The sequence below is a fragment of the Pezoporus flaviventris genome, unplaced genomic scaffold (assembly GCF_033815535.1).
Source record: "Pezoporus flaviventris isolate CSIRO_AGI_PZ_B2104156 unplaced genomic scaffold, CSIRO_AGI_Pfla_v1 ptg000014l, whole genome shotgun sequence".
In the NCBI taxonomy this organism is placed as follows: domain Eukaryota; kingdom Metazoa; phylum Chordata; class Aves; order Psittaciformes; family Psittacidae; genus Pezoporus; species Pezoporus flaviventris.
Genome location: NW_026892562.1, coordinates 1137397 through 1160121, shown reverse-complemented (window position 1 = coordinate 1160121; position 22725 = coordinate 1137397). Strand labels below are relative to the sequence as shown.

The 22725-nt window shown below is 40.9% G+C and overlaps 1 long non-coding RNA gene across 2 annotated transcripts; it reads right to left on the bottom strand.

Moving 5' to 3' along the window:
* Nucleotides 1–645: 645 nt before the first annotated feature.
* On the bottom strand, nt 646–18099 carry LOC133269123 (uncharacterized). 2 transcript variants are annotated; one of them, XR_009743322.1, is made up of 4 exons: nt 16685–18099; nt 16363–16437; nt 1848–1951; nt 646–1049 (listed from the first exon to the last, which is right to left on the bottom strand). It is a non-coding gene; the product is annotated as an uncharacterized LOC133269123 (long non-coding RNA). The 2 variants fall into 2 exon arrangements; XR_009743323.1 differs by lacking the exons at nt 646–1049; nt 1848–1951 and adding an exon at nt 12981–13151.
* Between the last annotated feature and the right edge of the window lie 4626 nt (nt 18100–22725).

Below are 22725 nucleotides of genomic sequence, written 5' to 3'. Positions count from 1 at the left end.
TGACCAGCAGGTCAAAGGAGGTGATCCTGCCCCTCGGCTCTGCTCTCATGAGACCCCACTTGAAGCACTGTGTACAGTTCTGGTGTCCTCAACATAAAAAGGACTTGGAACAAGTGCAGAGGAGGGCCGTGAGGATGATCAGGGGACTGGAGCACCTCCTGTATGAAGACAGGCTGAGAAAGTTGGGGCTGTTTAGCCTGGAGAAGAGAAGGCTGTGTGGAGACCTCATAGCAGCCTTCCAGTGTCTGAAGGGGGCCTACAGGGATGCTGGGGAGGGACTCTTCATCAGGGACTGTAGTGATAGGATAAAGGGTAATGGGTTAAAACTTAAACAGGGGAAGTTTAGGTTAGGTATAAGGAAGAAATTCTTTACTGTGAGGGTGGTGAAGAACTGGAATGCCCAGGGAAGTTGTGAATGCCCCATCCCTGGCAGGGATCCCTTGGACAAGGCCAGGTTGGATGGTGGCTTGGGTGACATGGTTTAGTGTGAGGTGTCCATGCCCACGGCTGGGAGGTTGGAATTAGATGATCTTAAGGTCCTTTGCAACCCTAACTATTCTATGATTCCAGAGCACAGAAGTTCACTGGCAGGTGGGAAGGAATTCTTGACTATTAAGCACACAGATGTACCTTAAAATCAATTGAAAATGTGACCATAAGTCTCCGATGAGAACATTAGTTATGTGGAACAGAGAGGGTGGGTTAAATTCAAATGTTGACTAACATTTTAACAGCTCTTAGCAGCTGAGCAGTAACCAAGAACAACAAAAAATGCTGGAAATGAAGCCCTGTTTGAAGGTGTTCCAGCCATGCAGTGACATGCGGTGCTTACAACCAGCAACAGGCACAGGAATGACTAGGAATGTTAATTTGCTCTTCTGCTTCCACTGGTCTCTCAACTATCAAAGCTTTCTCCAGTGTATGTATGGACTACAGAATACCACTCTATCTTAATGTCTTTCTTCTGAAAGAGACCAGGTTTTTCTAAGCAACAGATGCTCCAAAACTCCAACTGAAGAAAGCAGAACAATGGAGGCTGTTCATTATTTCTGAAAGAGAAATTAAGGACTTCTCAAGACCCATGGAAATATTTTAAAATTCAAATTTACTGTCTGTTCTCAGAGTCTGTGACAGAGAAAGCAAGAGGAATTATATCTTAATATTCCACATTCAAAAGAGACTAATTGCATTATAGAGCTTCATTTTGTTCTGTGCAAAATTCAGTGAACTGTGGTTGTGCATTAATGAAATATTGAAGAGGAAATGGAAAGTATATTCAGTCAAGATTCATTTTCATGAAAGAATAAGTATAGACAAGAAGGAATATTAAAAGTGTGCTTTGGAAGCCTTCATTATTTAAGTTGCATGTAAGCACTCCTTTCATCAACAAAGACTAAAGAAAGGAGAATTATGCCACAGATCATTTTTATTTTTCTTCAAAATTAGATAGGTAAAGATAGCAGACCAGAATTTATTAATAAGTGAAAGGAGGCCTTAAAAGTCTGAAGAAATAATAAACTGATCTGCCCAGCTATAACTCCTCCAAGTTATCCTGTCTCAATCCAAACACCTGGTCCTCTAAAAAGACCTTTTCACTCTTTCCTTGCCTTTTACAATATACCAGTGTTGCTCAATTCATTTAAGGCTTAATTTACGAATAAGAAACCACATTTACTCCTTGCTCCTGCTTAGGATCTATCACACAACTGGGATGAAAGGGCCTTGATTCAGAAGTTGCCAGAAAGCTAGGTCACAGTGGTACACGGTCAAAGTTTAGGCCAATACAATGAAGCCCACAAAAATTTGAGTAATATGCACTACTCATCACAATACATGGGAACACTTACCGTGTCCCACAAAATATTCCTTACAGATCCCAGAAGTCTCATCAAAGAGAGAGCATGAACAGAGGTTGCGGGCATCAAGTATTTCCCACCATTGGCTGAAACTGCTGGGATGGGGAAAAAAGGAGACGGCAATTGTACCAGAATGTAAAGCAGAGCACTGTCCATTCTCCAGTGCTATGTGGCTGCTGACCAGAATAAATAATGCTTTTCCTCATCTGAATCTTCGGAAACACTTTGGGGATCACATGCATGTTACACAACATTGAGAGAAAGGGAAAAGGAAAGCACAAACTCCAGTCTTGTACAGGAGAGGTTGTGGCAGCAGCCCCCCTCAGTATGCAGTTCACATACAGCTTTACCTTCACAAGAAAAAGAAACATTCAGCACAGAAGAAAAAAAAAATCCATTAATGTTCCAAAACGTTGGAATAGAGTGTTTGCATCTTACCAAGTGTTTGCTATGAAATTTTCAACTGCCAAATGAAATGCATCAGTGCAAAAAAATAGCAGAGAAATGCCAAAAGATGCCATCATGACCAGAACCGCAAGCATTTCCTTGTATTCACTATCCCCATAGCTAGACAGGGAGGTTCCTCCACCCAGTGTGACTGTAACTTCCCTTATAGAAATACCAGGGGCGTCGTGAGTAGAGCATTGACTGTGGTTTTTCATGCTGATGATTCAGCTCAGAACTGGCAACCAACCAACCAGGCTCACTGAAGCTTCATTCTGCATTTGCAAGCAGCAGTCAGAAATGATGGGAGTATCCCCTGCAGTTGTTAAATAAATGGAAAGGTCCCCCTTCAACCATTTCAAGCTCAAGCATTTACACAAATCATCACCTTCTCTTGCCAAAGCAAGTTTCTGAAGAGATGCAATTTGCAGCTGAATGGGAGGCTTCTGGTTACAAAAAGATAAGCACAGTTCCAGTAGCAATAAGGCTGTCCCTGCCTCAAAATCCTGCTGCTGCTTGTGGGAGGCTGAGTTTGATCCTGCTGCAGAACTGCACCCCGTACTAACTGAGGACATGAAAACAAAACCTTGATGCTCCTTGATCAAATGAATAACTGCTGAGCATTGCTCAATGCAAAACTTATCAGCACATTTAATGGCATTGTACCCCAGTTCCCATTCTGCCTCTCTTCTGTACCTATGTCCCATTCTTTTTGGTTAGGAACACACAAGCCTCACCCTGGTAAATTCTTTTTGCAGTCACAATACCCTTTCTTGTTTCCTCTTGTGCCATTTTCTAGTTCCTCTTTCACCTTTGTATCCAAGGGTTCCCAGACACCAGGCTCCTTATTACAATCCTCGTACTCTTTCAAGCCCAAATCCTTCCCCAGACCTTTCTTATCATCTATCCCATTGGTTTATCACAGTATTGTTCTTGCCAAAATTGTTTTAGCCTTCAACACACTGCCACTAAACATTATTCATTTTTCTTAGTTGCAACTCTAAACCATTAAACTAACATTCAGATCCTAGTTTGGACTTGTATTCCCATTCTCTATGTCCCATTTGTAGTCCAGTCAGTTTGTTCCTTTATATTATAGAATCATAGAATAGTTAGGGTTGGAAAGGACCTTAAGATCATCTAGTTCCAACCCCCCTGCCATGGGCAGGGATACCCCACACTAAATCATGTCACCCAAGGCTTTGTCCAACCTGGCCTTGAAGCAGGGATGGAGCATTCACAACCTCCCTGGGCAACCCATTCCAGTGCCTCACCACCCCCACAGGGAAGAATTTCTTCCTTATATCCAATTTAAACTTCCCCTGTTTAAGTTACCCCTTGTCCAATCACTACAGTCCCTAATGAATAGTCCATCTCCAGCATCCTTATAGGTCCCCTTTAGATACTGGAAGGCTGCTAGGAGGTCTCCACACAGCCTTCTCTTCTCCAGGCTGAACAGCCCCAACTTTCTCAGCCTATCTTCATACAGGAGGTGCTCCAGTCCCCTGATCATACTCGTGGCCCTCCTCTGGACTTGTTCCAACAGTTCCATGTCCTTCTTATGTTGAGAACACCAGAACTGCACACAATACTCCAGGTGAGGTCTCATAAGAGCAGAGTAAAGGGGCAGGATCACCTCCTTTGACCTGCTGGTCACGCTCCTTTAGATGTGGCCCAGGATATGGTTGGCTTCCTGTGCTGCAAGCACACACTGAAGCCGGCTCACGTTCATTTTCTCATCAACCAACACCCCCAAGTCCTTCTCCACAGGGCTGCTCTGAATCTCTTCTCTGCCCAACCTGTAGCTGTGCCTGGGATTGCTCCAACCCAGGTGTAGGACCTTGCACTTGGCATGGTTAAACTTCATGAGGTTGGCATCAGCCCACCTCACAAGTGTGTCAAGGTCCCTCTGGATGGCATTCCTTCCCTCCAGCATATCAACAGAATCCCACAGCTGGTGTAATCGGCAAACTTGCTGAGGGCTCACTCAATCCCACTGTCCATGTCAGCGACAAAGATGTTGAACAAGACTGGTCCCAACAACCATCCCTGAGGGACACCACTCATTACTGGTCTCCAGCCGGACACTGAGCCATTGACCACAACTCTTTGTGTGCAGCCATCCAGCCAGTTCTTTATCCACTGACTGGTCCATCTATCAAATTGATGTCTCTCCAATTTAGAGACAAGGATGTTGTGTGGGACAGTGTCGAACGCTTTGCACAAATCCAGGTAGATGACATCAACTGCTCTAACCCTGTCCATCAGTTCCATTGCCCCATCATAGAAGGCCACCCTTTAAGAACAAAGAAAAGAAAATAAAACCTCCCTGAACACTTGGCCATGTTTGACATGGAACACAGCAATCCAGGATTGCAATTACATCTAGGAAGATCCCATTCAGCTCTGGACTTGAGTCCAAGTACATTTTGCATACTTCAAGGAATGAACTAATGGCAGTATTACAAATCTCTAATAACCACATCCAAAGTATAACTTGTTTTTTTTTTTACCCAAGACTTAATAACATGTTCCATTCATAGGAATGACAGGGGGGAAAGTTAATTAAAAAAAAATCCTTCATAGGAAGTCCACAATGTTACCAAATTTTAGGTACTAAATTCAATCCAAGCTTCTAACATTAGCATACTTACTGAACCAAAAGATGATGATCAGAGTATTTGTCACATGGGCAACGAAATGTAATTTTATTCTCATTCTGTGAAACATCTGAACTTTTACTGAGACATACGAAAAATCAGCCTAAGGTTACTACTCCAAACAGAAACCACAGGCAACACAAAACCATACTGTTCTTTGCCCAAGCAAATGACCTAACAATAAAATAAATTATAATTACTAGCTTTTCTAGAATCCAAGATTTTCAAAATCCTGAAGACAGTAAACTTATGCTCTTGGAATATAATGCTCTTGGAATGGATCATACATCAGGTAAATGTTGTTGGGGGAGATTTTCAAAGGCATAGAGGTTATCAGAGTAACCAGCTCCCCATGAAATCCAGTCGAAAGAAGGTAGTCACGCACAAGAAAGAGGCACATACTGCAAGCAGACCTTGAGGAAATTTATGAGAGCAGACTGGGAATCTTGGAAACCTTTACCTCAGCTGTCCCCTTACTGTTGGTACCTGAATGTCCCTCACACATCAGCTTTGAATACAACACATGCTATCATCCAAAATCATGTTTGGCACCAGCACCCAAAGACCTCAGTCATGACAGGACTGAATCCAGCCCATGTGTCATGGCCAAGCCTAGCCTGAGTCTAAACATTATGTGGGATTTTGCACATCTGGATTGAGAAGCTTCCATTTTATAGGTTTCTTCAGATTGTTCTTAGAGGCACACTGCAAGATCATGTCTCATAAAATTCATTTGCGCTGGTTAGCATTTAGTTCTTAAACCAGAGGAAGAGAAACTGCAGAACCAGTGACCTGGATATATTTTATAAATGAGTTGATTTGCTGCAATATTTTATAGAATCCCAGACTGGTTTGGGTTGGAAGTGACCTTAAAGCTCATCCAGTTCCAACCTCCTACCACAGGCAAGGACACCTTCCACCAGACCAGGTTGCTCCAAGCCCCATCCAACCTGGCCTTGAACACTGCCAGGGATGGGGCAGCCACAGCTTCTCTGGGCAACCTGTGCCAGTGCCTCACCACCCTCACAGGAAAGAACACCTTCATAATTTGTAGTCTAATTTTTCTTAATGGTAAGAAGACAGAAGAAATCAGACAGAAAAAAATGAGAAGATAGAAAATTGGAATTCAGGTCTCCTGCTGTCTTTTTTGTCCATTGGAAAAAAATCCAAAACATTTCTAACTATAGTTCTATAGTTACATATAGTTTCTAACTATATTTCATCTTTGACATGGAAATTTTAGGAATCCAAAGTAGAGCTTTCAAAGACCCTTTTATATGCCATTGAATTATGGTTTATAATTTTGATCTAAGAAAAATCGCCTTACTCCAAATGTATTTGTGTTGATGGTTCTACCTAAAAACCTACCAAACTCTGCAGAATGTTTTATAAACTATTGGAAGAAACACCATTTTCATTCCATCGTGTAAACTTACGGAATAATTTTTATAAACTTTACAGATGCTCCTGCTTGCTACTTCAGCAGAAGTCCCCCATGACTGCACAGAGCTCACACTGTACCTGGAATTTTCAGCCCCCCTCACTGTTCCTCTACAGCCATCTAAGAATCATCTAAACTCCCACAGAGATATAAAGGGGAAACTGTTACATAAAGGGGGAAAAGGAATTATTTCCTATGGCTCAGAGTGCCACTTCTGATATGATTTCTCTCTTAATTTCAATAAACAGCAATTTGTTGCTGCTGCCAGAATTTGAAATAGCAAAGGGGACTGAAGGACTTGCTTATTTCTAGGAGCATCAAGGATTAGGTCAGCTGAAAGGCTGAGAGAAGGCTCTGCAAGGAAGCTGCTTGGCAGTAGCATGCCATATCCATCACCATGAATGGAACTCTCCAGCTTCCAGCACTATATTTGCATACACACACAAATTAAATGTGCCAATAGAATACTGTGATATCATATAATACACAGTGAATTTTAAATGTAATTGTACCTATAACCATGTTTGCCTTAACAGTGTAAATATGGAAGGGTGTAACCCTTAAACAGGTCCTTATCAGTTAACTATACAGAAATAAGAAACAGTTGTTGTGGTTTTAAATGTGTTGACCCAGCAGTTTACTAGAAGAGATGACTTGGCTGCACTGAATGAAAAGATTGAGGGGAAAATAAAAAGTTATCTGTAGGTAGTTGGCTCTCACTTTTGCACTTTTTAAGACCCTCCTATCAAATTTAAACGTGTTGTAAGGAAAATGATGATAAATTTGCTTCCCCCTTTTATACTAAAATAGTGCATTACTTATGCAGTATCTGCTATCCAGCTTTCTGAATACCACATCACTTTTGGCCAAAGCTGCAATAAAAGAGTTTATCATCTCAGGTGTCTGATCTGACAAAAAAAAAATGCATGCGAGCATTTCCACTGAATTAAGCATCATTGCTCACTTGACTGGTTGCCCATGCCAGCTTGTGCTACTGGACTTTAAGTTTTTATGCAAAAGACTGAAATGAATATGTCACTTTACAAGGAATCTGGATCAAATGGTAGTTTATTGATCATAGACAAGTAGAACATATGGTTCTGGCTACTAATAAGGAAAGAAGATTAAAATAAAGAGTTCTTGCCTCTTTATATTCATGAGACTTTCACTGACAAAGTATGCAATCAAGTAGAAAAATGTCATTTTATTTACAGAAATGTGTATTTGCATCCCCAGTTTATCCTCCCCTCTATTTCTATACTGCAGACCATAAAAACCATAAAAAAAATTATTATCAATTTTTATCAGACTATAGAGGTGAAGTCATGAGAACCTTACTTTCTAGAAACATCTCCAACTTGTCCCAGAACCATTCCCTGTGGCCACACATGCTTGCCTGACTCAAAATGCCACAAATGACTTCATTCTTCAGCATTTTCTTTTCAATTAAGTAGGGTCATTTATAGCAAAGGAGTTTGCCCTGGCTCTCACTGCAACCAATTCTTCTGCTTTTCTAACATTTCTGTTATAAAATAAAAGCTACACATGCCTTACCTGGGGGCCACTCCACGGGCTTCAGAGAAGCTACACTGTGGCCAAGTTTGGCTACACACAGCCTTACCCCCTTTACTTCACAACCCTAACTTCTCTTACTTACATTTTTACTTTATGGTTTAGCATTTGACTTGTTTTAACTGCAGCCCAAGACTTTTTCACACCTAACACTTCTTTTTTCTTACTTTTATTCAGCATTTCAATGCTATCTGCCAATCCACCTTTTCCCAAGTTAAATTACCTTACCATTAATCTCTCTAAATAGAGTACATAGACAATATAATTTATAAAGACATATTATGATGCATTATATCTGCTTTCCTGAATAAAGTGGTTTTAGTTGCATTTAAAGAGCTGTACAAAAATCATATAATCATAAATCATGAAAAACAGGTTCTATTCAGAGTTTTGTTACTCTTTAAGTGTTCCAGGATGTTGGTCCAGCTCAGACACTTCCTAACCACCTCTAAAAATCACTGACTGAAGCCTTGCAAACCATTAAAGTAGGTTTAATTTCAGCCCAAATCCTTGAGGAAGCCATAGTTCAAGGTAATGCCGCAGTTATCCTATCCAATTATCCAGATATCCAGTTACCCAAATTGTTTATAAACTTTTAAGTGTGGCTGAATTCTACATCCAAAATTGACCTAGAAATACACATATTTCTCATCTGTGGCACCTTCCTAAAGGGTTTACAAACAGCAGCACTAGCAAAGCCAGAGAAATGAAGCTATGAGAACTTGAACAGCAAAGAAGGGAGATAGATGGAAGACTGAGACAGCAAGGAAAAACTAGTACCATCACATAGCTAAACAGAACAATTTACATACAATGTGTTCTAGCTAGAAAAATAAAAGGAAAGAATCTAATAGGAAAATCTGGATTTATTTTAACACTGATCAACAGCAAAAATGGGAAATATCTTGCAAGAATTTTGCAATATTTAATTCAATAAATTTAAAAAAAACAAAACCAAACCACCCAACCATGAGTCTGTAACCCATATAGATAAAGCAAGTGTTCTACATCATCACAATTTAATTGGAGCCTTTGAAGCCATGCACCTTTGATCTGAGCCAAGTGATAAATGCGTTATATTTTAAATGGATTATTACATGTTCTGTTTAGCACAATGGGAGGTTTGAGCCAGCACTTGGTGTAATGAGGAAATAACCTGAATGGAACAGCCACAAAAGTAGAGGCAGCTGCTCTGTTCCTTTCAAATGTACAGGTGCCAGGCTGCCCAAGAATTTCTGAAGAATCATCACAAATAACATCCACCCAGCCTGCAGAAGGAGGGACTGGACACGTAGTATTTGCAGAGTAAAACTGCCATTGCATTTGCAAGTACCAGTATAAAGAAGCATGGCCTGTAAACATTTACCAGTGCATCCAGAGAGGACCTAAAGATAACAAATCTTGTAAGGGGTCCTTTCTAACAGAAATGAGCCAAAACCAGAGTATTTGTTAAAAATCCCTTTCAATTTTGGGAACGTACAGATGGAATTTCCATTCAGAAACTGGATTTATCATTAAAAGGCCCTAATGCAGGACCTAGTTTTAGTCAAAGGCAATACAGTTGTCCTGAATTTGACCAGCTGAGGTTTTTGTGAGCATATCAGATTCCTCAGGTCTAACAAGAACAACTGTCAGACATTTCCAGTTCTCCAATTTAGAACTCAACCCCCTAACCTGGAAAGGTTTTGAATCTCTTAATTTACCATAAACCTTACCCAGAGATGTTTCTGCGCTGGTTGTATCCAAATGTATTTTAAACTGTTCTCAAAACACTCATACTCTTTTTTTTTTCCTAAGCCTACTTCAAGTAATCAGCATTTTGTGCTTCTAATTTTAATTGAAAGAACATTATGACTGGGCAAGTCTGAAGACAATAAAAGCAGAAGGCAGGCAGCATACTTCAAAATATTACAGTGCTAGGTGTAACAAGCTTAAATAAAATAAACATAAAATAACTCACTTTCTGTTCTGATGCCCTAGGTCAGATTTTATGGTGCTCACTAGAATCTCATATAACAGTAAATATGACACTTATCTCTTACACCTGCCTCTATAAACTATTCTAAGACTTTAAGTTTCCGTGAGCCATCTCCTAGTACCAGTACCGCTCTCTGCAGTTCAGCACAGTACATTCATCCACATAAAAATTGACAATCAGGCTGTAAAGGAGTGGTAATAAACATACAGGAATACAAAATAATTGTCCACAATGACAGGCTAGTGGTATATGTGTTAGTAATACCATACAAACAACCAGCAAACCACAAAGCTGCTGAAGTGGAAGAAGCAAACAAAACCCAGTGATTATCAATAGCCCAGTGAAAGGTATCAACTGCAGGGAACTATGTTGTGAACCCATTGTGCTAATTCCAGTATTTAAAACACTTGGGCTGAATTCCAGTTCATTTTTTCTGTTGTTGCTAGCAAAATGGGCACCGGAGAGGTGGAGGGAATAAAAAAAAAAACAACCATCTTTCATCCTAATCATATTTCTTAATGTTGTCACTGTCTAGAGGCTGACTGAAAAACTCCCACTGTTGAGGAAGACTCCTCATGGAGCAAAGGAGCTGTACAAGAGTCGCCATCCTGGTCTGTCTTTAGACCCACACTCCCAATTTGACAGAGAGCACCTCAACTTTTGGTGGATGCATCATCTTCCTCTATTGTACATCTCTTCCTGCAGAGTAAAATGCTTTCTGAAAGAGGCAGTCTATAATACACAAATCAAAGCTGTCATGTTAGGACACAGGAACAATTTATTCATGTAACTGTAAAGTTACTCTTATTTCTAGGAAGAAATTTATTTAGCAGATTAATGTGACCCATAAAAGGTTATCATCAGAACAAAGTTCCTGTGAAAAAGTAGAATATAGCGTTATTAATATACCAAGCCATTGTCAATACTTGCTCAGTAAAGTGGACTTTGTAATCAACACGTTGTGGACAGCTTTTAACTTGGCTAAAGTATAAATGCCTCTGATGAAAATTTTTTTCCTTACTGTATTCTGAGAACAGCATATAAAAGCTTAAACTCAAGCAAATATCTTCTCCATTGCTGCTAATTTCTACTTAATTCTGGTCTTTTTCTCAGACTAAGGAAATTGAGCTTTGAACCTGAATATTAAATATACCCCAATAACTGAATTTAACAGTGATGTTGGCATTTCAGTGGGAAATAATGCATATATCTCTAAAGTAAGGCCCCAAACCTGAGGTCTTCATACAGCAAGAAAGTTGGTATAAATGGGCCATGGCAGCCTTAAGAATCCCAGACTGGTCTGAGTTGGAAGGAACCTTAAAGCTCATCCAGGTCCAACCCCCTGCCACCGGCAGGGACACCTTCCACTAGACCAGGTTGCTCCAAGCCCTGTCCAACCTGGCCTTGAACACTGCCAGGGATGGGGCAGCCGCAGCTTCTCACTACCCTCACAGGGAATAACTTCTTCCTAATACACAATCTGTGTCTCCCCTCTTTCAGTTTAAAGCCATTCCCCCTTGTCTTGTCATTACACACCCTTGTAAAAACAGGATAATCCTTCCTCGTCCTCCTCCCCCAAGGTAACCACTGTGAAACACAAGAGTTCAGCCCTACTTTGGGACTGAATGAATTATTCACGTGGGATCTTTTAACAGGTACAGGACAAAAAAAAAGAGCAGCTCCTTCTGTTCTCTGAACAGCACAGGGTCTGATAAAAGTCAGGCACTCAACAACTCCTGTATGCAGCTGGGCACCACTAAACACAAATATCCAAAAAGCACAACTCTGAGGGGACCATTTTTAGTTTGCCTCCATTCACAGTCCCATCACCAGGAGCCTGGAGGCTGTTGTGGTGGTTTGCAGGTATGTTGGTTGTAAGTCTGTAGACTGTTAGGGTAAGATGTGTAACTCTGATGTTATATAAATACTCCATGTGCCTTCAAACTACAAAACATTAAGTAACAATTACTGACCATGTACTGACAAAAGAGTAAGGACTTTTATTTATTTATTTATTAAATACACTGCAATAGTGCAGAAAGAGCTCATAAAATCAGTTCTTTTTTCCTCTTTCATACCTCATATTTGCACATTTTTTTCTGAAAATCTTGCATAGCTCAGCCGGGACTAGATTTCCACTAATGGGATTTGGATATGTGTTCCATCCCTTTCATCAGCAATAAGGAAACTGAATGTTCTCTGTTAATTGGCTCAGCACAGTCATTATTTAACCTGCAGACAAGGAATGGAAGCAAAGTTTAAGTTCTCAACTTTGAGAAAGCAGCAAGCTGACCCTGCTGAAGGCAGGCAAGAGTCAGAAAGACAAGAAATGGCAGACAAACTTCATCTTCCAATGAGAAAAAAAATTCAGTGAATCTGACTTACTGCTAAAGCCACAAATAAGGAAAACTACTTGACTTCATCTTAATTTATGGATGTGCACTGCAGAGCACTACACAGAAGAGATAACAAGTTGTAAGATGCCTTTAAACTCCTCCAGGCTAACGGAGTTAAACTACAACACCAACAGAGCAATAGCGCATCAGCTCCATCTGTATTTCTAGTCATGCTTCACCATCAGTAACAAGGAGAGGCATTAAGAGGAATTCAAACAGCTCTGCGCTGCAGGGATGTCTCTTTTATTTGGGGTAGTTCTCACGCTAGATATAAAAGCGAGAAAGAGGTCTGAGCTCATACTAGGCTGCAATGTATGTGCTCTTCAAACACACCTTCCTGACTTCTGCAATGTTTTAGTTGGATACCTAACTATAGATACATTTACAGATACTGACATTCAGTGACACTATTTGGTACCAAGCAATAAATGTCGTAAGAGCAGCAACACAGACTGACCCAAGTGTCTGCAATAGGATGTTTAAATTCTATTACATGCTGATGTACAATTTTTATTTTAGCCTCCAGAAAGTACTTTCCTACAAAGCAACACTAGGCCATTGGTTGGTAAGGCCGCATATGTACACTAACTGAAATTGCACAAGGAAGATGAGACCTATAGGGTGTCACAAAATTAGAAATGCCAATCTCCACAATATGCAAAGGTTTTATTTGCTTTTATTTCAAAACTAGAAGTTCACTCCTTCCATTTAAACAAAGCAGATGGGGCATGCCACTTAGAAATACAAAGAAATCAACACAGGCTGAGGGAGGAAGCATTCCTCATCAAAACTCAATTTATGTTTCTACAACAGAAGAAAGTAGCAGTGGTAGTCAGGTCTGGCCCCACTCAAAAGAGCTGTTTAATCAGGACATTAATACAGACTGAAAGAGCAAATTGAACCGCCTTTTTTCTTTATATATTTGTTTCTGTTACTGTAAGCCCTGTGCAACAGCCTGGATTTAAACATGTGAATGTTAACACAGTAGAAAGAAAATTTTCTATCTAAAGAACTGGACAGACTAGGAAATTTCTTGGAGATGAAATTTGCATGTAAAATCACTGCTGACTCCTACTATAGATGTATTTCTGCTTGATCACCCACTACCAAATCTCCTTCAATTAACTCTCTTTGATTAGCCCACTAACCAGTATGTCCTTTAAAAATCAAAAGTTAAAACAACTCACACTTACGTGCACAAAATTTCAAAGACAAATCCCATGCCACAGAGCAACATGGAGGTGACTGCAGTAGCCTCCAAACAAGCCCAGGAGTGTGCCAAGTGTGACACCAAGCATCCTGTCACCTGAGAGCACAAGTCATATTTCAGTGCATGGCAAAACCAGTTCTTCAAGCTCTCAAGAAGAACAGTTTGTGTATAACACACTTTGCAAATATATGTAATTTCTTATCTGTGAGGTTCAGCACTAGGAGCATAGGGCCAGGAATTCTCCCTTCATATGTGGGTCAGTCAAAGCCTTTCCAGATTACTTAAATTACTTTTCACTCCTTTTTAATATTATTGTTAATACTCAGACTTTTATGATCTTGCACGATTAGAATGCTAAGTCTACATTAGCCTCAGATACATAGAAACATTAAAATTTTTATTATTGCTAGAAGTATACTTTTGATTTCTGAGAATGCCAACACAGAGCTAGATAAACAATCATATCCCAAAGCAGTTCCATAAATCTTACACTCACAGCACAACTAAAATTCAATAGCAATTACTTGAGTAAAGGAAGGACTGTGCATTGGATTCTAAGCAGCTTGACCAATTGCTTTACAGGATTCATTTAACAGTTGGGAAAACAAACAATAAAACCAGCTTTTTCAAGGTCAGGCAATATGAGAGACTGAACTAGGTGTCCAGAGGTCTTCCCTAAACCACAGCTAGCACTCAGAAACTTTTCTCAGCCAATAATACTGGGCATGAGCTACCTCTGTCCCTCCTGCAGAACAGACAACTCAAGCCTTCCTTTCACCTTCTACCTTTCCAGAGAGGAGGCAATTAAAAACACACTTATTACCAATGACTGCAAATAATTACCAGGTGAGAGCACTTTCGACAAAAAACCTGATCTCCTGAGCATGCCCAAATACAGCCAGCACAAACAGCTTGTCATTCAGTAATTAAATTTTTTTATCTGTAATGCAAATCAATATATAACAACACTCAAGTTACTCCTGTGCATTTCACTTGTTTTGTTTGCTACCTTGAAGTGAATTCTCTCACCCTAATGCTAAAGCAGTCAAAACAACAAATGCTTCAAGTCAGCTTTTAAGAGAATGGGGCACCTCTCCTCACAAATAAGGTGCCATATGGATTTCCTTCATGAATATGGGATTGAATTTTAAAATCACAGAATGCAGCTAGTGCTACTGCTGCTCAGGTTCCTTTTGTGATTTGTACTCCAGGGACACAGAGCTCCATGCATGACCAGCTTCTTTCCTTATTTTTCACCTCCCACTATCAATCTGTGTAAATAAGATGCACAGTATCCGCTAGTTAATAAATAAACTCTCACTTTGATTACACTTTCAGTTTCCAAGCACAGAGCTTACTAACTACAAAGAATAAATGTGTTTGGGGTTCTAGTGCTGGCATTGGAAGATTGTTCACATCGATCATTGGATGATTGTTCATGATTCATATCCGATCCTAAACATTAACACTTTCCTTATGACTCATACGTACAGTTAAACAATAAAACAAAGCACTTATTGAAGTTTTGTTTAATATGCATGAAGCACCTATTATTAATATTTTCCAATTTAATTGTTTAACAATGTCAATTCTATTATTAGCTGCAAGGAGAGGCATGTTTCCACTTCTGTAGCAAAATAAATATATGCTTTCAAATGTACTCTGACTTATGTTTAGAATCTTTCAGTAATAGCTCAGAAAATAAATAACAAAAAGCCATTAAGCAATGTAGGGAGCAGGGTACAGACCTTACCAGCCTCATAGTACAATATGTGAATTGATTGAAGGCAATTGCCCTGTCTCCCTCTCATTCTATAGAACAAGATGTGTACAACACACTGATCAACACACCATTTCCTCACATTGTTTTCATCTCAAAAGTGAGGGATAAAACAGAAAACATGGCCTTCCTCACACAATAGAGTCTTTAGGTCTTCTGTCTGGTCCCTACATGTTAGGATGTTCACTGCAATACAATTCCCGGATAAATTATAACGAATGACTGGGAAATCTGAAACCCGTTAAAAGTTCAAGTTCAGCTAAAAAAAAACAATAAAAAAACCCAAGAGATTATTTTTAAAACTGTATCCTTCACAATTCAGTTTTCTTCTAAAGTTTCCTGAATCACTGTAACTGGGGACTATTTGCAGTTTCACTGAAAAAAAACCAACAAACCCCAAACAAAACAGCTCCAGCTCCACACACAGAAACCACGTAATTACTAAGCAGAGTTTGCATGAATCATATTATAACACAGATACTCATTCACATAAAATGCAAGATTTTGACCTCCAATTTAAGCCTGCAGGCTAGTTTCTTATCCTGTGACATGTATGTCTTCCTTGAGTTGCCTACCATGCAGCTTTCAAACCAATTTTACAAATCTGCTTCTATCTGTATGTGAACTATTTCTAAGCAACTACAGAAGTATGTGTCGCATTGCAGAAAAAGCTTTTCAGTTTGTTATATTGAGTTTTTCCAAAGAATAAATACTTCTAAGATACTAAAGGACAAATTCAGGAAACATACTGATGACACACAAACACGTTGCAGATGTTCTTCTTGTAAGTAACCCATCAAGGGACGAGCAAGAACGTCCTGGGCTTCATCCTAACCCCACTGAAGTTACTCATAAAATATTCACCCTGTGGGTGCAAGGCTGGTCTTAAATTCAGAGGTTGGCTCTACCATGAGAATGCTTTTGCTCTACCCACCAATACTGTGCAACTCCTAAACACTTCTTGACAATTTATGTTCATCAGTTGCAGAGCTGTGGTCTCAGACATGTTGCCTTTTAACACTGACCTTGCGGAGGCAGAAGTAGTGATTTGCTGGTGTTGACAAAGCCTTTTGCCATCTGTGAATGCTATTTCAGCATGGCTGAGCAAGGACAGAAAAGAAGGGGAGTTACTCACAAGTAGACACAAGTACCAGCCATTGCTCCCCTGTCACTAATAATTCAATCCCAGGAAACTGCACTTCAGCTAAAATAACATTAACAGTTTAGCTCTGTCCCACTAGCAGGTAGAAAACAGAAAATACTGCCATATTAGAACAAAACACCATCCCCATTTTCCTCCTCAGGTTTCAAAGACATAAATGGAAAGGAAATGGCCATGGCACGTACTCATGTGCTGGGCACCTGCTGCAGCCAGGGCTCCCCAGACCCCAGCATGTAGCGGATGCCTGCCCACTGACTCCAAGCAGGAGCCTCCTTGGGAGCCCTGTGGGCACAGGCTGCCATTATTTCTCCTCCATTTACCTCACAACGGCAGTGGCAGAGTTCCCACATATCCAACCTCACCGCACCAAGGGCTCCAACTCATATCCCTTCAGCTCTCATTAACTGTTGCGTTTTCATTAGATCAATGTCCAAGAGCCTCACCTGTGCTGGGGTCTGTGGGAACAGGTGCCTCAGAAAGCACTCCCAAGACAGCTGCCCCAGACAGCACCATTTTGTTTATCCACTGCATCTCCAAGCCTGGACATGGCTGCCATCTTAAGGCAACGCCATTCACCTCAGTGAGCTAGGAACCCCTTGAGAGTATCTCAGCATGGGAGCAACCTAGCAGCACTGATGCAGGCGGCATGGTGGTCACCACACCACAGTGGTTTCAGTCCCCTACGCTAACAACAGGCACAAAGTTTTTTATACGCTCCCCTTTTCCAGGCTGCCCTGTGAAATACCCACTAGTAGCAAGTTTCACCACTCAGCTCTTATCTCAGCATCAGATGACTGAAAAAGCTGAAGTGAAATATGAGCAGGGGAAGCTTTTCTTGGTGTTTTCATGTGCCGCTTGTTGCTAGGAAAAATATTTCCTTAGTATCTCTATGGGCTATGCAAGTCAGCATTGGTGGAGCTCTGCTGCTTGCCAGAGAGTATAAAACAGCAAATGTAAGGAAAAAATAGAAAGAAGAAGTAAAGCTTTAAGAATGTGCCCCATAATAAATGCCTGTCCCCTCAGCACTGTCCCTCACACCATGAGTAAGGAGACATACCTTTTTCTGCTGGAACAAGCCTTTGGAGCTTCTTCTCAAGATGCTTTATGTAAGATATTTTTCCTTTTTTTTTTTTTTTCTTTAGAAGCTTGAAGGCAGTTGTTTGTGTCAGGGCAGCACTCACTAGAAGAGAGCATTATCCAGTGGCTGCTGAGTCACAGAGCCTGCACTGGAATGGGCTGAGTAGAAAGGGTGGGAAAGGACTCTCAGCAGAGGCATAGCCTGTGCCCAGGTCTCCTACCTCATCCCCTTTGCGTTCTTCTAATCACAAATGGAACTCACAGAGAAAAACCTCTGGTCTGTACACCCCAAGCCTGCCATTTCAACTGAATATGGAGGCCTGTCACCTATCCACACAGCTGAGGCTGGCGATGGCATCACAGTGTTTCAGCCTCTCCAAAACATGTCTCACTTCCTAGGCCAGGTATTCAGCTATCTTTCTGCTAACAGCTGTGGCCAGTGATGATGATGATGATGATGAAGGGCTGGAGAGTTTGAAGCTGGTAATCTCTGAATTTGCTTCATATGCTTCCACAGAGCAACATTCACTGTATCTGCTTGAGCAGGACCTTTAACCCGTTTTAAACAATTCCCCACTGGTCATCCTCTAAATTGTGGCTGCTCCGATTGCTGACTGTTGTATAAGTTCTCGCATGGTGCTCTTTGAATTTTCAGTTTTTCACCATAAAGTGGTCTTCCCGTCTTTTTGCATTGTTTTATAAACCATTTGTTTTTAAGTAAGGCTCTTCTTTCCCACAAAAGAAAGAACAAGACTTTGAATACAAATCCCAAGCACAACAGTGTGCTGACATTTGTGCAGAGATGAGCTTTCCAGTTTATTCTATTGTGCTTTACTTTTTTTTTTTTTAATAGTTCAGCAGAAAGTTTGGATGATTCCAGGTATCCTTTAACACCACCACCACAGAAATAGCCTGAAAAAACAGAAATACATCTCAGTATTGCCAAAGAAGTTATGAGTTGTTGGTTTCTTACTTTTGCTTTTTATAATGTAAACGATCTAAAGAGACTTTCATGGTTGATGAGCTGAGACTAACCTCAGGTGCAGCACCAGCAGCTGTACTTTTCTCCACCTGTACATATTAATAAACATGCTGAATTTCTGTTATCTCAGTCACCTGTCACTTTAGAACCCACCATTGGGGTGAGCAAGTGGCTCCTGTTGCAGGAGGTCCACCGAGTACCATGGCCCCTTTTGTAGTGGTACGATTCCAGCTGAGTCCTTGCTGACGTCCAGGAAAGGCTGGGCACTCAGGAGGATTTAAGAATCTGAATATTTCCGTTGATTGAGGCTTAAATTCCCACAGACAAACTAATTGCCAAGTTGTTACCTGACCAAGTCGGGTTCGCCCCAGAACGCCCCCCAGTTAAAAGGCCGGAGCATTAATCCACGGCGCCATCTAGCACCCACAAAAGGAATATTTTCAATAGCTCTTTTCCCACATAATTACGACTCAAACCTTATCTGATATTCTGCACAGAAACACAGAAGATAATAACGAGGAAAAATGAATATCGTTGTTCCAAATGACCAAGAGAATGGGAGTATGGCAGTCCCTCCTCTGCCTCTTGGTGGATTTTGTCTTACTCCAGCAAGTGGATTGACCCAAACATTGGCAGAAAACCATTCTGGGTCCATAAGCTCTCTCCAGCCCTCTCTTCTCCAAGTACCTCTCATCCCTGCCTCCACAGCCTGCATTGCAGCTCTAGGCCACTGTTCTGCAGAGGGCAAATGCCAGCACCAGCTGTTTCAGAGGAATGTACAAGGAAGCTGACTGTATGAAAGCAAAGACAAAATCTCCACAGAGCTCTGATTTCCGCTAGTTACATATAATACATGGTGCATATGTAATCTTTTTTTTTTTTTCCTAGTGATATCCACCATGGTTAAGCCAAGCATTTCCCATCTAGAATATTAAAAATAATTGGCAGATTTTAGATCTATGAGAATTCAGACTCATATAAGGAAGCAAAGTCTGAAGGTTTGCCCATTTATTCTGTCTGAATATCCTTCACTCACCAGGCTCTCAGCTTTTGAGTCTGTTATATAGAAATACCACAGCTTTTACTAAAAACTGTAAGGCATGGGGATCTGCTAGTAGCCCCAAAGCAAAGAGAACACAGGCTGAAATCATGCAAGGCAGGAAATGCTTGAAAGCAATAAAGTCACAACTGTATGGTCACAGGTAATATGAAGAGGACGATCAAACTAAAACTCCAACTCAAGCCTTTGCCAACCTGCAAGTTAGGCTCCAGTGATGTATGGAACATATTTGCTCTGAGTCTATGTGTGCTCTATGCCAGAAGCTTTTAAACCATCTTTACAAATATGTTCCCATCTTTTGCCAAGTGAATGTACAGTCTTTTTCCTCTCATGTTGGTATCTACTGTTGTTCTTACTAATTTCATGTCTGAGGCTGAAATTTTTCTTGAATAATAGTTTCTAATATTTTTGTGATGTCCACCAGACTTACATGTTTTGTTATTTTCACAAAAAAAAAAACCAAGTATTGTTTGCATACTTACTTTACACAGATGCTTCACACCAAGACCAAGAGAATTGCTAAAAAACGCTTCAGTGATCAGTGGTATATTAAAGAAGTGTGACCAGCAGGTTGAAGGAGGTGATCCTGGCCCTCTTCTCTGCTCTCTTGAGACCCCACTTAGAGTGTTGTGTGCAGTTCTGGTGTCCTCAACATCAGAAGGATATGGAACTGCTGGAGCAAGTCCAGAGGAGGCCCACAAGGATGATCAGGGGACTGGAGCACCTCCCGTGTGAAGACAGCCTGAGAAAGTTGGGGCTGCATGGAGACCTCAGAGCAGCTTCCAGTATCTGAAAGGGACCTACAAGGATGCTGGAGAGGGACTCTTTATCAGTGACCATAGTGATAGGACAAGGGGTGATGGGTTTAAACTTAAACAGTGGAACTTGAGGTTAGACATAAGGAAAAAGCTCTTTACTGTGAGGGTGTCCTAGGGTCAGGTGTTGAGGTGATGGAACAGGTTGCTCAAAGAAGTGGTGAATGCTCCATCCCTGTCAGTGATCAAGGCCAGGTGGGACAGAGCCTTGGGCAACATGGTTTAGTGTGAGGCATCCCTGCCCATGGCAGGGAGGTTGGAACTAGATGATCTTAAGGTCCTTTCCAACCCTAACTGTTCTATGATTCTACAGGCAGACTATTCTCTACTGTGTTTCTCTGCAATTAGTTGTTTCTCTGTTCTCCTCTGCTCCTAGTCCACGTCCAGTGTGATTCTTTCTCCTCCTACACAGCTGCCATGCTTTGTCTCTGTCTTCAACAGTAGTGATTTTCATAAGTGCAGCCTGTTCTCTTTGCTGTAACCCTTCTAATGTTATACCTCATTCCTTTACATTTTCCTAGCTCTTGCAAGACATCTCATTATCTGCAAGCACTCTTGCAATCCATTCTTTCCTAGCTGTGGTTATTCCTCCAGGCTTCAGTTCTATACCCCAAATACAAATGTTCATATGCTCTAGCAATCCAAGGCACTCCAGGCCATGCCTAGACCACACATCAAGTGTGTGCTGCACACTGCTGCGGCTCCTGCTGTCCAAGAGGAAAGGTGGTACTAGGCCCCAGTAACCGGATGACATGGCCAGGGCATGCAACCAGCTTGCATCTGCAAGTGCCTCAATAAAAAGCAACTCTGTCAGCAGTGTATAATTCCTCATGTTCTTTTGGTCTTTTTTCAGGCCCTCACTTCATTACTCCTCACCGCTTATGCTACAAACGACTGGGTAGGGTGAAATGCAAGCCCTCTTCTCTGGCTTTAAGTAACAGCATGTGATAACACAGCTCAGGTCTGAAAGGAGAAGAAGCAAGACCAGGTGTCTCTCAGTTGCAGGATGTTGATCCCATGCAAAATCCCTCATCCAAGAAGAATGGATAGGAAGGTCCCCACAACTACTTCTGTTTATCATATTTAGTGCAGTCATGTACTGCCCTGGTGTTTGTTAACATTTAAGCTTGAGTGCTTGTCAAATATGAATAAAGAGAATTTCTCTTTTCCAGGGGTCGCAGCTGTGCACAAAGTAAAAAGGAAAATTAAAAACAATGACTTTTCTAAAGAATGCAGGAAATGTTGTGATGTATTTTCACTGCACCCACTTGAAAGCAGAATTGATGTGGAAATAAAACAACTCCAAACACACTCAACCTGCTGACTCAGTTGATCCAGAAGAAAAATTGCAAGTCAGCAATTTCATGCCACAGCAGTACCAAATGTACTGGATCTGCAATACTGACTTTCCTGAAAACCACTCTCACAAGTTTGATGAGCCACAACTCTTAGATGAAGCTCAGGTTTTGCTGCAAATTACATCAGAGAGTTCTCTTTCACAGCTTAGATGGGTAGATGTTGGACCCACCCAACTCCTTAAAGAACAGGACATTTAAAGGGAGCAATTTCCTCCAACTTCCTTTTGACCCTAATCAGAGGAAAATACCCGACTTAAAATGAGCACAGATATAGCCAATTCTCCTAAGGTATAGAAAATGATCAGCACTACAGCATTTTCTGTTCAGAACAGCTGATGCAAATAATTTTCTATTGCCTCATGCAAATGGTAACTTTTCAAACCATTTCCTAATGTTTACAAGCACCTAATAAGGAAATCATTAACATAAAAATGGGTGCATCTTCTCTTCAAATTTTCCATGTAACGTTCTACTTGAAAAGCCTCTTAAAGACGTGCATATTCTAAGAGGGAAACCCACTTAGGAGTTACAATTTGAAGCAAATCATTGGAGTATATACTCTATGTTGGGTGAAAGAACACAGAGTAACACACAGGGGAATAGGTTATGAATCAAACTGGAGGTGGGCTGATTCTTCATCCCAGCTGCTCAGGAAACAGCAGCTTCAGGAAAACACAGGAAATGAAGTTTGTCATTTTTAAGTGGTGGAATTTGAGAGCAGAAAGTGAATTCAGGCGTCTCAGTTAATATAAAATGTATCCAGCACATGAAACTGTCTCCATAAGGAGCAACAGAAAACCAAGACAGCAGATAAAAGCAAACTATCTTCCAAGAGACAAGAGAGAGGCCTGAACAAATAGTGGACAAATACAAACCGAATACACACAAAAAAGCAAAAACTTCCCCCATTCTTCAGTTTATATGTGTGGGTGGT